This window comes from Dunckerocampus dactyliophorus, chromosome 14 (genome assembly GCF_027744805.1).
Source record: "Dunckerocampus dactyliophorus isolate RoL2022-P2 chromosome 14, RoL_Ddac_1.1, whole genome shotgun sequence".
Lineage (NCBI taxonomy): Eukaryota > Metazoa > Chordata > Actinopteri > Syngnathiformes > Syngnathidae > Dunckerocampus > Dunckerocampus dactyliophorus.
In genome coordinates this window covers 11,464,243-11,480,240 of record NC_072832.1, presented here as the reverse complement: position 1 = coordinate 11,480,240, position 15,998 = coordinate 11,464,243, and the positions used below count along the sequence as shown (strand labels likewise).

At 41.4% G+C, this 15,998-nt stretch overlaps 1 protein-coding gene across 1 annotated transcript in view; it reads right to left on the bottom strand.

The window, feature by feature from the left end:
- macrod2 (mono-ADP ribosylhydrolase 2) overlaps nucleotides 1–15,998 on the bottom strand; it is a 497,420-nt gene that overhangs the window by 408,039 nt on the left and 73,383 nt on the right. The window lies entirely within an intron of this gene.

Here is a 15,998-nt window from a genome sequence, read left to right as displayed (position 1 = left end):
TTCTTGCGTGGAACAGCATGCAAATGAAAACCTGCCCTCTGACCCACACACAATTGCGGGTCAGTACTTAGGGAGCCCCCCCAGAGATTCTCCCCTGGACTCCAATTAAGGGGACTTCACATTATACACAACAGACTTAATGCGGGCCAAAGCATCTGGAGCTGCTCTGCATGTGCAGCATAGTTGGCTGGTGTCACAGCCAATACAATGAGAAAGGTGATTAAGTAGCGCAAAATGAGCCCTCTGAAAGTGGTGCTATTTGAAACACTTCAGTGCAGCTAGAACTAGGGCTAGTGAAAGTGCAGATAAAAGAAATAGTATTGTTCCACAACACTTAGTATAAGTGCGCACACTACAGCACATTATACCTAATACACACTAAACCAATACATACCGTAATTTCTGGTGTATAAGTCGCTACTTTTTTCTTAAACTTTGAACCTTGCGGGTTATACAGTGGTGTGGCATTGATAAACAGTATATCAATATAACAGTCTGACTCACAGTGTCGTCTTACAAAGAACACTAAACTCGTCACACAGCAATTTAACACTCAAAAGGTATTAATGAGAAATAGATAAACATGTACCAATATAGGTTTAAAATAAAAAAAAAAAAACTCTTTTAAAGTTTTGCCATAATGCATTGCTTTCAGCATCGCACTCATTGTGATTGCCGAGACGCGGCAATGACGCCAGCCTCCCTCTGGGCTCTGAGCTCCCTGTGGTGGACAGAGACAGCATTGCAGCGACATCCGTCCATCTGTTTTCTATGCCGCTTGTCCTCCAATGAAATGCTTTGCTCAGGCAGAATGCATTTCGAAGTCATATTGGTACATGTTTGTATATTCATTAGGTATACCTTTTGAGTGTTAAGTTGCTGTGTGATGACCTCCTGCAATTTCCAATCGGTTGACAAGCTTGTCGTGAGTTTTTTCATAGCTCATGATTGGTTCCTGTCAAATAAAGAGCTGCCTGGTTCTCACAGACTTGTGCGCACCACAGTATGCTATTTTATGATGTGGGCATGTCTGGCGTATAGTCCGGTACGGCTTGTAAATGTAGAAATCTGTTTTTTTTCCTCTAAATTTATTGGGTGCGGCTTGTACACTGAATTTACAGTACTTCTTTTTGACTACGGAATAATAATTTTAACTGAACATTATTAAATAATAAAATGCATACAAAATTATGTCATAGTGAGAGTTTGATTTGCAGTTTCACTCCTACCATAAAGTACCGGTAATTAATGTATTACTGTTTCGTGGTTGAATACGGCCTATTTTTAGTAAAAAAAAAAAAAAAAACAAAAAAAAAACATGCATATTTAAGCAAATTGTACTTATTCTTGGCCCAAATGAAGCATTTTCAAGCATAAAAATTGATAAATGAATTAAAATACAAACACAAGGCAGACAAAGCATTCTAATTGTGAATGTAGTACTGTATTCGACACTAGCAATAATTGTGTCACAATAATTGTCAATAATTGTTCGGTGATACAAGCACGAGACTCATCACTAAGGTTCCCTAGGGAGCACATTTACTGTGACAGTGCAAGAGCAGGAGTTTTATTTACATCTTTAATGGCTTATTCACTCTTATTTTGTCAACTATATTGGGTAATGCGAGTGCAAAGCCATTTAAAGCCGCCATTACACGGAAGTATGCTGGACGTACGCTGTCCAGAAAAAAAAACAACAAGGAACTGCTAATGTGTGAGTCTATGTTATCTTATTTCTGTTTAATATGTCTGTTTTTCTGTTTATATCTACTATATTGGGTAATACAAATGTAAAGGTGATAATATGGGTGTTTTTTCTTGAGGGCTCTAAGAATGTTAAAAACCATACTTAGAAGATCGTAAACAGGTTTTCCACGCCATAATTTTAAAAAATATTCCATTTACTAATATTGAATCCTACTTCGCTGAAATTCACGTATCGCGGTTGGGTCTGGAACCAGTTAACCGGCATAAATGACGACTGTATATATTTGCTTGCGGATGATTCAAAACCATGTAAACACACAACTTCTGCTAACCGTGCTGTACAGTTATGCTGTACAGGTCAGACTGTACTGTACCCGCAAATTTGTCGATTTTTTAACAATTTTTTTTTTTTTCTGTGAAAACAGGCTGTTTTTTTGACGGAAAAACACATTTCATTCACCCTACGTCAGCAATTTATAAATACGTGATCATGCAGACAAAATACACAGCATACAATGTTTTACATATTTATGTCTTTATGCTTCATTGATAATGTTTTTTCGTCAAGGGTTGAGATTTCGTACCTTGTTTGGTGGGTCGTGAACGCACCACAGATGCTGTGAGACGCAAAAGGGACATTTATACAGTAATCCCTGGTTCATTGCGGTTAATTGGTTCCAGACCCGAACATGATAAGTCAATGCCTGTGAAGTAGGATTCCTTATTTATAAATCCAATATGTTAACAGAAAACCTGTTTATGACCTTCCAAATATGGCTTTTAACATTATTAGAGCCCTCTAGACATGTACTAACAACCCTATAATCACCTTTACACTCATATTATCCAATATAATAGACATAAGAGTGAATAAGCCATTGAAGATATAAATAAGACTCATGCTCGTGTGTGTTGCTGTAAATCGTAGGTTCCCAAAGTGGGGTACGCGTACCCTCAGGGGTACGCCAATTTTGATGAAGGTACGTGAATAAAAATGAAAACCAATTATCGCCTAACACTCAAAACTACGAGTGCGCCTGAACACCTCACGGCACGAGGAGACCGGAGCAGGAAGAAGTCAGAACAAGGGCAGGAACAAGTGAAAACAACAGGTCGATCATTATGACGCCCTCGATAAATTGACGTGTGCATTTATGCGTGTGTTTCATCTGCACGTCTCTTTGTGCCACACAGGCTGGATGACAAGAGGGTTCACTCTGCATCGGTCTGTGCGCATTGGTTCTTTCGTGGAATGAACATAAGGAGTGGGCCCTCATCTCATTCAGCCTCTTCGTGGAGGCGGGGCTACTTGTGCGTGGATACAGAGGGTTTAGCAGTGAGCTTCATGAAGCAGCATACACTAACATTAGGAAGGCGCAGAAGTGATGGTTTTTGAGGCGAATGCCACAGCCATCAGCCACACCGAATGAACATGGTGAACGCATGAACACAGACAACCGACACAGACAGTTTTCTCAACTAGGGAAAAAAAAACCTACCGATGTAGGTGCCTCGGGCAGCGGAGCCTTTGTCCCGACAGTAACGCTTACTGAGGCGTTGGGTCGGCAAATATAAACAAAACAGTGCAAAACGGTGCGCTCTCACAACCAGTGTCGCTTGCTACATTGCAAAAACATGCGTACAGGCAACTCCTGTGTCAAGCTAATGTCTCACACTGGTACACCGTACATGTAGTGAGTGGTTCAACTGTATAGTACCTCTCATGACAATGGTCTGAAAAAAAATTTTTCGATAACATCGATTATCGACGATAATTTATAGCACAATTATCGACCAGCAAAATGTGTTATCGTGACAGGCCTAGTTCTACTTATAACACACATCAATGTTAAACAAAAAGACTCTCGTACAAAAACTGCTTTATCATGATTGCTGAACTTTGTCCTTCAATTTGATATGAAATGTACATGAAGACTTAAACCATAGCCATCGTGAGTGGACAAAAAAAGTGAAGCTCAAATTGAAGCCATTCAAATGGAAGGATGCCAACAGGGCGGAATAAAAGATATGTAGGATGATTACTTATTTATCAGTGGTCGTGTCAAACTTTATCCAAATGTCACTATGCAAAATACACACTTTTGACCCGGATTACTATAAAATTAATTAACTAAGTAATTCTGTTCAATATTTCAAGTTAATTAAGATAAAAACGTGTATGTTTTTTGAAAGTGTTCAGGAATAGGGGGTACATGGCTTCAGGTCAAATGTCTGAAGGGGTACGCCACTGTAAAAAGTTTGGGAACCACTGCTGTAAATGTGTTTCCCAGGGGAGCTGAGTGGTGGGCGGACCGGAAGTGACGCTGGGGGTTGAGAGTTGAGTTTTAGCTTGGCGTGGGTCACTGCAGTAAACAGTAGCCCATGTTTTTATTAGGGATTGTTGTGCCTGTGAGATAATTCAACCCTGAAAGGTCTAAAATCTGGATTGTGCAGTTAGGATTTAGTTTGTTAGCTTCCGTTGCGAGTGACCAATCTACTTACTAATTTGCATTTGGTTCAAACCAACTCCAGTCTATCTTACGCTATTCTACCTAGCCACAATTTATCAAAATGCATCAATTGGAAGTAAGAAATTGTAACGTCGAATGTAGGGGTTTTGCCTATTTAAACATTCTACTCTTACAGGGCCTGCTTGTTTTGTGTATTTCAAAACACTCTGACCACTGCGGTAAAGAGGGACCATGTCAGACAGTGACAGCACACTTACATACAACAAGACATACATAAAGATTTCACTTAAAGCCTGCAAAAGCACTCATCACCTGTCACTCTAACCGAACATCTGCTTTCCAATCCATTTGAGTGCTCAGGTAGGTAGGCAGGCTCCCCCACACTCCTCCACACCCCACCCATCTCATCAGTGATGCATTGAAATTCAATCACTTGTATGGAATCAATGGGTTTGAGGAGAATTACCTGCAAAGATTAGAGCTGGAGGCAGCTGGAAGGCACGCTCCCTAAATCACTCTAGCTTTTCTGTTTGTTTTTCCCCCACACACTTTAGGTAAATTAGTAATTATAGTCGCACTACCAATCTCACCATGGCCGCCGCAAAACCAAAAACACACCTGGACAAGCGCCACAAACAACCCACTAGAGTAGAGCTGCACTAACTCCAAAGAGCTAATGAATTTCTGCAATTTCCCAGTGAAATGTAGTGGAATTAAAGCCTGAGCACAATTTAAAGTGCAATGGGAAAACCCTATTCTCAAAATTTGAACTCTGCAAAGAACACTCTATGAAAACAATTTTTAACCTCCATCAAAGAGGTTCTCTCTCCATCTGTTCATTAGCTAGCAGTAAGACACAAAAACATAACCAATTTCTACAATATTTAGTGGGGAAGGTATTACATTTTGGTGCAGGTTTGAATAAAGCATATGGGTTATATATAGAAAATGGCCGCACGGTGGCCTAGTGGTTAGCATGTTGGCCACACAGTTTGGTTTCCTCCAGGTATAACAGTACTAACTATGTAATGCCTGCGAACCCTGCAAAGATTAGGAAGAGTCAGAATTGCAGCTCATTCAAATCTCTCACCGACCAAAAGAAGGAACGTGCAGTACAAAGTTGGTCTTGAATTTTTGGCAAATGAGTAGAATCCGTATCAGCTGGATGAAGGTCTTTAAAAAAAATGTTTTATGAATTGAAGCACGTCTCAAAGGGGTGTTAGGCTCCAGTTACACCTTCTGTGTTTGTATTGTTATAGTGGTATGTACGATATGAATTGTGTCATTGCAGTCATGTTTGTAAAGGACTGCACCAACTGTACACGGTGAGTAAATGTGTGTGAATATACAACTATATGCACACTTCCAATGTAGCAGAGAGTAAAGGGATTGTGCAGCATCTGCCTGTGTTTTTGTTCGCTTTGGTTCATATATGGGGCTTGACAGTGACAGCATGCTCCCCAGACAGAACTTACTTGTCTTACCTAACACCTCATTTGGGACTAGGAGCACCCCCTCAGGAGAAACCTAGACTTCTGAGTGTTCCATTATAACTAAAAGAGCCTACTAACAATAAGTAAATGGATGCACCTGTGGGGTTAGAAATTCATACGTGCAACATGTGTCATATTCCACAGGGCACTGTTGAAATGACCAAAGAAATCCTGTCTTGGAGAGCGCTAGCAAACAGCTTGGAAATTGCTCACTGCATGAACCATAAACATGTGCTCACCGATTTTTCCCCTCTCTGGCTACAAAGCGTATGAGCCTCCACACGGCAATAAAAAGCCAAATCTCAAAGAGTGCTCTGTATTTTCAGATGACGCCACAAGGCTTTGAAGTGTTTTGTCTTCGGTGTATTAAAACCATGTCCAAAAATTTTGTCGGGTCGTGTCTTCTGCTCTTTAAACTGGGCCATCTGAGGCTGCATGTCCATGCTGTTTGAGGTGACTAAGCCTAGTCACCATGGAAACATGGTTGAATGAACAAAGGCAGATAGTTTGGAGGGGCAAGGTCAGCTGGCCACGTGATATATTTTGGGGGCAGTGTGGTCCGTTAGCATGAGGAGGGGTTTGGTGGTCTAACACGAATACTTCTTTGACATGATCCAGAATGTGAGTCTTCAGTACTTAGCGAAAAGGTAAACTTTTTATATGTGTAGACAGATACAGACGCGGAGTTACTATTACTGTTAATAATAAACAGAAGGTTCACGGTTCAACCTAATGTATGATATTGAGGGTCACATTGCAAACATTGTGGTGTTTGTTTTCACAAGAGTTTTCACGGTAAAACCATGCATTGTTCAGTCCGCCCTGTACGGGACAATCCACCTTATGGACCGTCAGTTTTTCAATATACTTTGCACTGTGTGTGTGTGACGTATTCACTCATTTCCCACACTGTACATACAGTATTTCAAGTGAGGGACAGTCTGCCTAAAAGCGGATGAAGTGGTGAGGCATTCAGCGATACAGTATATGACATATATATGTATATATCGGGAGTATAGGCAACAACAGCCTGTGTCGGCGACTCGGACCTAGTGGATCTCCTCAACTATGTGTCCGCCGGGCCCCCCGCCTCCTGGCCCCAACAATGAGGCGCGGTGCACCTGTTTTTGAACATTTCATAAGATGAAAGCAGTGTGTTTACTGTATAGTATACACTCAAAGAACCAATTCTAGCTGCATCTGTACAGGTAACTTGGATGCACTTGTATAGACAGAGGAGGAAGAGAGGCTTTCACAAGAGAATTCTAGATAATTCCCAAGTGAGCCTATGTGCCCTAGGCGCACACGCACGCACACACACTAACAGGGTAGCGACAGGAGCGTGGATATTCATTATAGGGATGCTGAACCCTAATTAAGTGGGGTGGAACAAACACACGCAGGTGTGGATTGCACCTGCTTTGTCTCCATGTTGCCGTCCCATTGAGGAGATTACACTCACCCACGATGCAGCTGCGACGTCACTTACTGCCCGCACCTAGACTGTCCCAAACACCTTGAAATATTAGCCCGTTCCTATTCCATCCCCCAACCCCAACAGCAGGTGAGGAATTTGGCGGGTTGAGAAGAGCAACACGAGACAGACAGCAATCCACACCAGGGAAAGACCTTCTTCCTCCTTGACTGGCAGATTAATTCCTGTTGGGTGGCTTGAAAGCCTCGGCTCACACACATACACACAAAAAAAAAAAAAAAAAGTAAAAGGTCAGAGTTAGTGGTCAGAATGTGAAAACACAGCTGTTTTCCGTTTTTTGAGAATTAAATACACAAGCAGTCATGCGATATTTTATGCCAGTCAACTTCCCGAACAGGAACACTCTTCTAATCCAGCAGGAGACGGCTTAGTTGTGAATGTACAATTGTTATTACAACCAAACAAATGCCTTCAGTGTGATTTACCCACACAACGTAACGGGCTATATTCCATTTTGGGACATCACCTGTTGCTATGAAGCAAAAAAAAAAAATCAAAGTCTGTCCACATGTCACTTGTTCTGTGTGTGTGAGGGAGCGAGATTTAGTGAGCGCATGTGTTTTATCAGTTGCTGGCGCTTGTTTGAACGGAGCCGTGATGAAAGCCTAGACAAACACAAGGGAATGTAAACGGAGGAGTAAAGTCAACAGACAGAACCTCGACTGTCAGAGAACCCTGACCGGGCAGAGACAGAGGCCACGCCCTCCGAAATTGCACTGGACTAGCAAATCTTCAAGCTGCTCACTGGCAAAAGTGAAAAATCTCTGCGTCCGTGGTTAATGGGAGGAAAGCTCAAATGACAGCCGGAGAACCAAAACAAGCCCATGAAGATTGTCGAGTACTGAGGCTTAAGAAGGCCATAGCTACGAACTCCGCTACTGATGACACCAATGAACTACATATTATTACACATCTATAATTGTTATCATCTGCTGGTATTAAACATATCAAAGGAAATTACACTTATCATGAGATCAACTGATACAGTAAAGGTTTACTGTAGCATCCCAGAATTGTCCTTACATACAGTACACTAACCATAACATCTGTGCAAGTATTTTTGGTCTGGTCATGTACTGTGGAAGCTGTAGAAGGTCAGATAGTAAACTGGGCTAAGCAAACATCTCTCCCTCTTACAAGTCCAAACTAAAGACTCAGTGTTTCCCTTTGTTCATTTTTATGTGGGAAGCCAGCAGAGCCTGAATCTCTATTGACTCAATGTGCTGAGACATTTTCCCTTTTGCCAGTGCTAAAGAAGGCATGAGCACTAATCCTTAAGGGTTAAATGGAGCCTCCTTGGGCTTTCCCTGTCCGGAGAGAATTGGGGGTGGCTGCTGTTGCAGTGCACAACTTTAACATACAATAATTGGCAGAATGTTGCTTTCAAAAACTTCAGTAATATAGTCCAACTCGGAACAGTAATGCAATGCTTAAGCAAAACATACTGGGTGTCTGCTCAAAATCAAGGCGTCCCATGACAGACAATGACCTCCTTTTACACAAAAATTGCACAGTATTGCGCAACTAGTAAAACCCACACCATCTTATGTTGTAGCTCAATGCAAGCAAAATGTGAAAGTATATTCATGCAGTGTTTGGGAGCATGTCCTTCATGCTACACAGAATGACAAACAATGTGTGTCAGACACTAATACCAATACATAATAGTTGGGGTGTCCGATAAATATGGCATATTGGTCAATATTGGGATAAAATTGAGATATTGGGTCATATCGGTATCACCTTTTCTGTCGATAATGATATCGGCACGCAAATGATGATGTTCTCCACACTGCAACAGGCTTAGCTCAATATGTGTGCAGTGTGGAATGTGTGAACACTCACAAGAATCATGTCCTCAATGAAGGTTAAAGTAAGCTTAAATGTTCATTTTTCCCTTTTGGTTGTCATTTATATGCATCTAGAATAGTTTTATGCATGTTAAACGTCTTTTGTGTTTACATGTCATCAGTCAACCGCTGATGACATCATAGACGGGCAACGTAATTGACTTTTGTTTTGTTATGTATTGTAAGTGGAGTATCGATTTAACACATTATTGTGGGTCATAATGTTGTGGCCAGTCAGTCAGATACTGTAGCTTCACACATCGGTCGTTTGTTACGTGTTCATTATATGCACCACTACTACTGATACCTGTGATCACACATTTGCTGGGTGACTTCACTTTACTTGCTGTACTTGATTAGTATAGGTTTAAAGGAGTTCTTTCTGCCAGTTCTGTGAAATGTCACAGCTTTATTGTTCCTATCTAGAGTCAATTCAAGGCAACAAGAGAAAAGCATTGCCACTTAAACTGTAAAAAAATAAAAAAACAACATGGCACATAAATACAGTATATTAAACTACTGAAAAAAACAAGCTTGTGTCTAAAATGACGAGTGTGTGCATGTGGAGTGCATCATGAGTACAATAATAAAAAAAAAAAAATCAATGTCACTGCTGATGTAATTCACACCTAATCACATAGACCTCTTATTGCTGAGTGTTAACCTCTGAAACACCGCAGTTCATTGGGATAAAGAGGGTCTTACTTATTTTAGTTTTACCTCAAACATGTCATTCACAACTCCGCCACGCTTACCTAGCACCCTTATGTCAACAAGTGAGAAAGTAATATAGAAATGTGCCTCTTTCAGAAAAGTCCCAACTATGAACTTGTCCTTTCATTTCTCCCGTCATCACTTCCTTCAGACTTCCTTTGAAGGTGGAGTAGTAAGACACTCGATATTCAACTCTCAGTGAGTGCCAAAGCACTTGTCAGACGGAGGCACGGATGCCTTCTTGGTGTTCAGCTGGCTGGAGGTGTTGCCTGAAAACACCTTCAGACAATGTTGAATGTCAATTCAGTGCCTCGGGTTCTGCCGCTTTAACAATAGCTTGGAGTGAAGACGCTACTTAGCACCCCAGAGGAACAGTGCAATGCAGACGCGGACACACAGCAACAACGTCCAAATAACAACGCGGATTGACGAATCGTCTCAGGCTATCAAGTTTGGTCAAATATGGTGACGATTGTCCCTGTGTTTTTATATATTACACGGGGAAAAATAAAAAGCTGAAAAATCCTTCAAATGAGTATTTTTTTTAGATGGCTTATAAGAGGGAAGCAAGTCATCCAGATCAGAGAGAAAACAAATTCAGAGTTACTGTTTGGCACAGATAAGTGAACACTTTGATCACAATCATGGCACCTCTGTGTGACGAGACCTCCTTTCTTGTGTACACCACCCCTCCCCTTTCCTTTCCCCCAAAATACCGTTGTCTAACATGTCTACTTCCTGTATTTGCTCCAATCATCAGGGCCATTATGAGACTTGGAAGCTTTGTATGATCTGTTTAATCTTATCAAGAACAGCAAAGACTTGGTTTGTTGCACTAGATAACATTGGGCCCGACTTCCTGCTCATACAGCTTCAATTGCCTCAGAGGAGACGGAGGTTATACACTAGAATATTCACCTGGACTCGGGAATGTGAAGCAGACATGTCTTGGAGGTCGTGTTGGTGGTTACACAAGCACTGAGTTAAATATAAATGCTTCTATTTAAATAGAGAAGTGATATTAAGTTGGGTAATTATAGGAGCAGAACAGTAAACATGTTACAAAGAAAGAAAAAAGAGGCTTCAATTAGTTACATAAGTGATCTATGTCATGATGTGAAAACACTGTATGGTAATTATGTCTTTTTATCTCCTTTATAGTGCTGATGAGTGCAGTGGGGGAGAGTGCTTTATCTAATCTGATCACAGAGCATTGTGTTTGGGGTCATTAACCTATGGGAGGTCCTAAGGCTGACGAGTAAGCTCCCTCACCCCCTCCCCCCCACACACCTTTTTTGACAGAAGTCGCTCATCCCTGTGTTCCTCTATCTCAGCAGACAACACAACAGCAACCACAAAAACAACCAAAGGAAACAAAAGACAAAAGAGGAAAAACAGCCGACTGTGCTATTTGCATGGCTTGTCATTCTTCCATAAACACAGCCTAAATGACTGCTGACCAAGGTCCCTGGGCTTGCCGAAGCAGCAGGATGTCGGCCCCTTCAGTCTCTCACTTGTTGTTGTCGTCTCTTTTTCTCTTTCTGGGCTACAGTCAGCCCCAAGAGATGAAAGGGTCAACTTGTCTCTCAACATCTGGGATCTCCATTTGTAAAGAGGAATATTGTCCAGTGTGGAGAGCCATCCTTTCATCCCAAACTTTTGTTTATCAACCATGTTGGGCACCACCATTTTGCTATTGACATCCATCAACAACCCATCTTAAAACAATCCACAGTAATCCCTCTTTGATTACAGTTAATTGGTCCCAGACCCGATTGTGATAAGTGAATTTCAGTGAAGTAGAATTCCTTATTTATTATTCAACATAAAAAACTTGTTTACGACCTTCTAAGTAATTTTTTTTAACATTAGAGCCCTCTAGACATGGAATAATACCTCTATAGTCCCCTTTTCACTCATATTGCCCAATATAGTAGGTATAGTCAGAGAAAATGAGCCATTTAAGACATAAATAAGACTTTTGCTCATGTGCGTTGCAATAAAGCCTTGGTCCCAACCGGACGTATGATTTTTTTTGGATGTGCAATTTTCGCAGTTCCCCAAGTCGCTGCTTCTTTTTTTGTTCGTGGGGAAGGTAGCTGTGGTGAGCATGAAGGAGTAAGATCTCAACATGCACAGAGGACGTACAAAATATCTTAACGTGCGTTGCCCGCAATAACATGAGTCCGCAAGTGAAAAAAAATGACATCGTGCCCAAACTGGACACCAGCAAAACGGCACGCAAAAGACACGTCGGACGTACAGACGACGCACAAGGACGTACAAAGTGCGTAAGCTTGTCTTGCAACCTGAACAAAAACGTAAGTGCCCGTAGAGTTTGTTTCACATGACAAAGAACTTCTGCGGCCGGTCTGCGGCCAGTCTACGGCTTGAAAATCAGCACGTCACACTTTTTTTTTTTTGCACATAGACAGGCTGTAAGAGCCAGTACGACCAGTTGTGACCTCGGCTTAAATGTGTTTCAAACATGTGGAGGACAGGAAGTAACATCGGGGGTTCAGAGTTGAGTTTTAGCTTGGAGTGGATCACGGCTACAACAGTAGCCAGTGTTATTTTTATGATTATTATTTTTATGACTATTATGTTATTATTATTGTGCTTAAGCCTGTTCTCCAGAGATCAAGTCTGACCTGCCTCACCAAACATTACAGTTACATTACTGACCCCTAGTGACCAGTTTAGAATACTACATAGCATCTTTGAATCCATCTTCTGAATGCTTTATACTGTATTTGTATTTTAGTCCATTTAGCCATTTATATGCTTGGAAATGCTTAATTTAGGCAAAAAAGGCATCTTTAAATTTGCTTAAATATCCATTTTTACTAATAATTGGCTGTATTCAACCACAAAACAGCATGATTTATTAATGAATATATTTTTGAAAAAACGTGATAGTAAAGCCTCAGAATCCGAACTGCCAAGGGGGGAGGGATTACTGTACAAAAAGTGTCCACTCACAGATTTATTTTAATATACCCTAGCTGATTTAATTTCTTTTTTTCAGTGCTCTTTCAAACCATAGCTAAACTGTTGTAATGCTGAAAGGATGCCATTGAGGAGATGAAATGCCCAGCATAAATTGCTTGTATAACATGAATATGCAAATAAAGTGCCAGGTAAATGGAAAATAAAGTAGTGGGGTTGGCAGCAGCTTTTTAACCACAATTAGTTTGGCCATGGCTGAAAAGACAGAATATCTTTAAATGAGTCCTCATGTTACCCATGCACGTCACTGAGTCGTGCTGTGTGAGACACATCGTCATCAGTGTCCTCTGAGTAAAGAGTAAATAAGGTGATAAGTAAATACTAACACTAACCCTGTCCATAAAGTAGGACATGCCTTTCTACGAACCACAGCTTGAGCAGTAAGATTAACAATTAACAGCCAAGACTGTGGACAATATGGGTTTGCATATTTATAGTCTGATTGGGGCAGCCAACAAGCAATGGGCATCACAGAGAGCACTTAGTCAAACACAAATAAGACACTAGACTTTTGTCCCAAGTCACAACCAGTCTGATATCCAAACTCTGAAAAATTGAACAGAATAAATTGCACCCTTGGTAAAATAGGGCACTCATCTCCTTGAACAAAAGATACACAGGGCAATAGATTTTCCCCAGTCTGAAGATAGCTGAAATCCAACACCCATGTCCTCCAATGGGGCTCTTTGTATGTCTGAGTGCAGGTCAATCAACAGTCGCTGACAGATGTGTCTGCAGTCGATTTAAGAGAGGAAGCTGAGCTGAGGTCAGCCACAGGTTTCCCTGCCTTGTCCCCCTGGAGAAAAGACAAGGATCAAGTCAGGATGTCCCAGATTGACCTTTTCTCACCTTGCAGGTTTTTTTTTGCATGAAGCACCTGGTCCGAAATGATAACATAATTAAGCTCATTAGGCAATTGAAAACGACATGTGGCGGTTCTATGGCACAATACACAATGCCAAGATAATATGACTCAAAATGAATAGAATGGACAAGGTTTGTCTATCACTGTGCAGATAAAGAAGTAAGCAAACCATGAAAAAAGTTGTCAGATGTTGCCTGCGATTGTGGTTTAACCACATGCTGGAGAAAGGTGCAATAGCTAAACGTAGTTTTCAGAGTCATGAATGACATTTATGCAAGCAGCCTCTCAATTACACGGACAGTTGCAAACATCACACAGACCTGATTGCTAATATGATGTCAACAGTCGAACAAGAGCAGCTGCATTGTGGGCTACGGTGCCGCCACACTCAGGAGGCCTAGGGTGTGCAGACACTGGAGATGACACCAGGCAGGAAAGAGTGTCGGCTGTGTCGGAGCTGAAACCCTTTGACGAAAAGGGTGAATCATCTCCGCTTTGGGCCTTGGCGAGCACAAACAGACAGTTTGGCTTCAAATAAACACCAAGTCAAAGAGGGTCAAAAAACATGAAGGCAATAGAGTTCAGGTATGTCCTAGCTCAGAGTGTACTCACACTAGTCCATTCGTGCCGTGCTGGACCCGGGCATGATTCCTCTTCCCTCCCCTGGCCTCCTTACACTCGTCATTCGAGCCAAGGCTGGTTTGCTTGTCCCATCTCTTTTATTCTGCTATATTATTGCAATTTGTCCAACTTTGTGGACTATTTCCAGTCTTACTTTGAGCTGTTCTGATTATTTTGTGCAAGTTGCCGGTGAGAGGAGTGACCACATTAATTAAATGACACCACTAATGTTGAGGCAAGTGAGCAAGCGTGCCGTGGGATTTGACTTTTTTGATTATTTTGCAACTTTGTATTTTATTTAAATTAGAAAATATGTTGGTTACCATTAGGACCTTGTGAGGGGCGATCATATTACGGTCATTTTATTACTCAGCTACACTGCACAGGTGCATGTAATTGTACGGTGCACTGGCCGACCTAATCAAATTGTGCCAAATTTGAGCATGGATCAGCATACTCACATTAGCCAAACAGGGAAGAGTGGTCATCCCTTACCTGAAGGTTGCGGGTTCGATCCTCCATCCTCCCGTGATCATGTTGAAGTATCCTTGGGCAAGATACTGAACCCCCAATTACTCCTGATCCTGCGTCATCAGTATATAAATGTGCCAAGTTGGAAAAGCGCTACACAAGTGAAAGACCATTTAGCATTTACCAAATTAGTGTCCACCAGTTTAACGCGTTTTTCGTCTTGTGTGATTAATACACTGCGTGAGTCCAACTGTGTGCTTTTTTTTTTTAATCACAAATGTAATTGTGAGCATCCTTACAATTCTAGTTTTGCGTGCATAAAACTATTCAAAATGCATATTAATGGTGAATAAATTAACATTTTAGGTTACGTTTACCTTCAATGAAGACGTGATTGACACCACTTTCCTGTTTTGTCATGACTTAGCTTCCGATTTCAATAGTGTTTTTCACCTTCTTTATCAAAATGCTGGCACTTGCAACTTTCCTTGGCTCCATTTTGGATTATTGAGGTGAGAAACACTACTGAATTCAAGAAATAACCCATGGCAAAACAGAAAGGTGGTGTTGAAGAGAAAGGTGTTGATCTCGCTGCCATAGTGTGTCTTTGGGAACAGTCGTGTCAAAAATGTACTCGGTTAGCGGCCATTTCAGTTAGAGTCGGATCTTCTGGAACAAATTTATGACGCTTGCCGAGGTTCCACCATGTGGATTCCCCGACACACACACACTTATATACATATACACATATACATATATACACACACAAACATTTAAAAAAAATTATTAAAATTCCAATTTCCAGTATCTACTTTGATTCTGCTTAAAGTTGATAGTGTTTGTTTAAAAAGCGTCTTCTTCTACCGCTGCTTCATTGAGACATGCACACCTTTCCGTTGCCCCCTGCGGAGCAGAGGAAGTACTACATGAACGAGCACATCCCTCGTTAGAATGTACGAGTCACGTTATTTGGATGGTGTTTGGCGGGCCAAATGAAAAGCTTTGGTCGGCTGAATGTGGCCCCTGGACCGCCTATTGGGGACCTGTTCTATACATTGTCTTTCTTGGCACATACAAATCAACAGCCAACCACATGCACAATGCTTTTTACTAAAGCACATAAAACGAGCTCTTCACATCATTGTCACCAAAATGCGCACACACAATTCTGCTTCATTTTGCTTCACACCCCCCACCACTTTTTTCAGCTCAAGAGCATGTCTCTCCAGCCAATCCATACCAACTCCTCTCCAGTGCATTTGCCAAGTGCATTTGCTTTTTTTTCCCCTTTCCTCCACT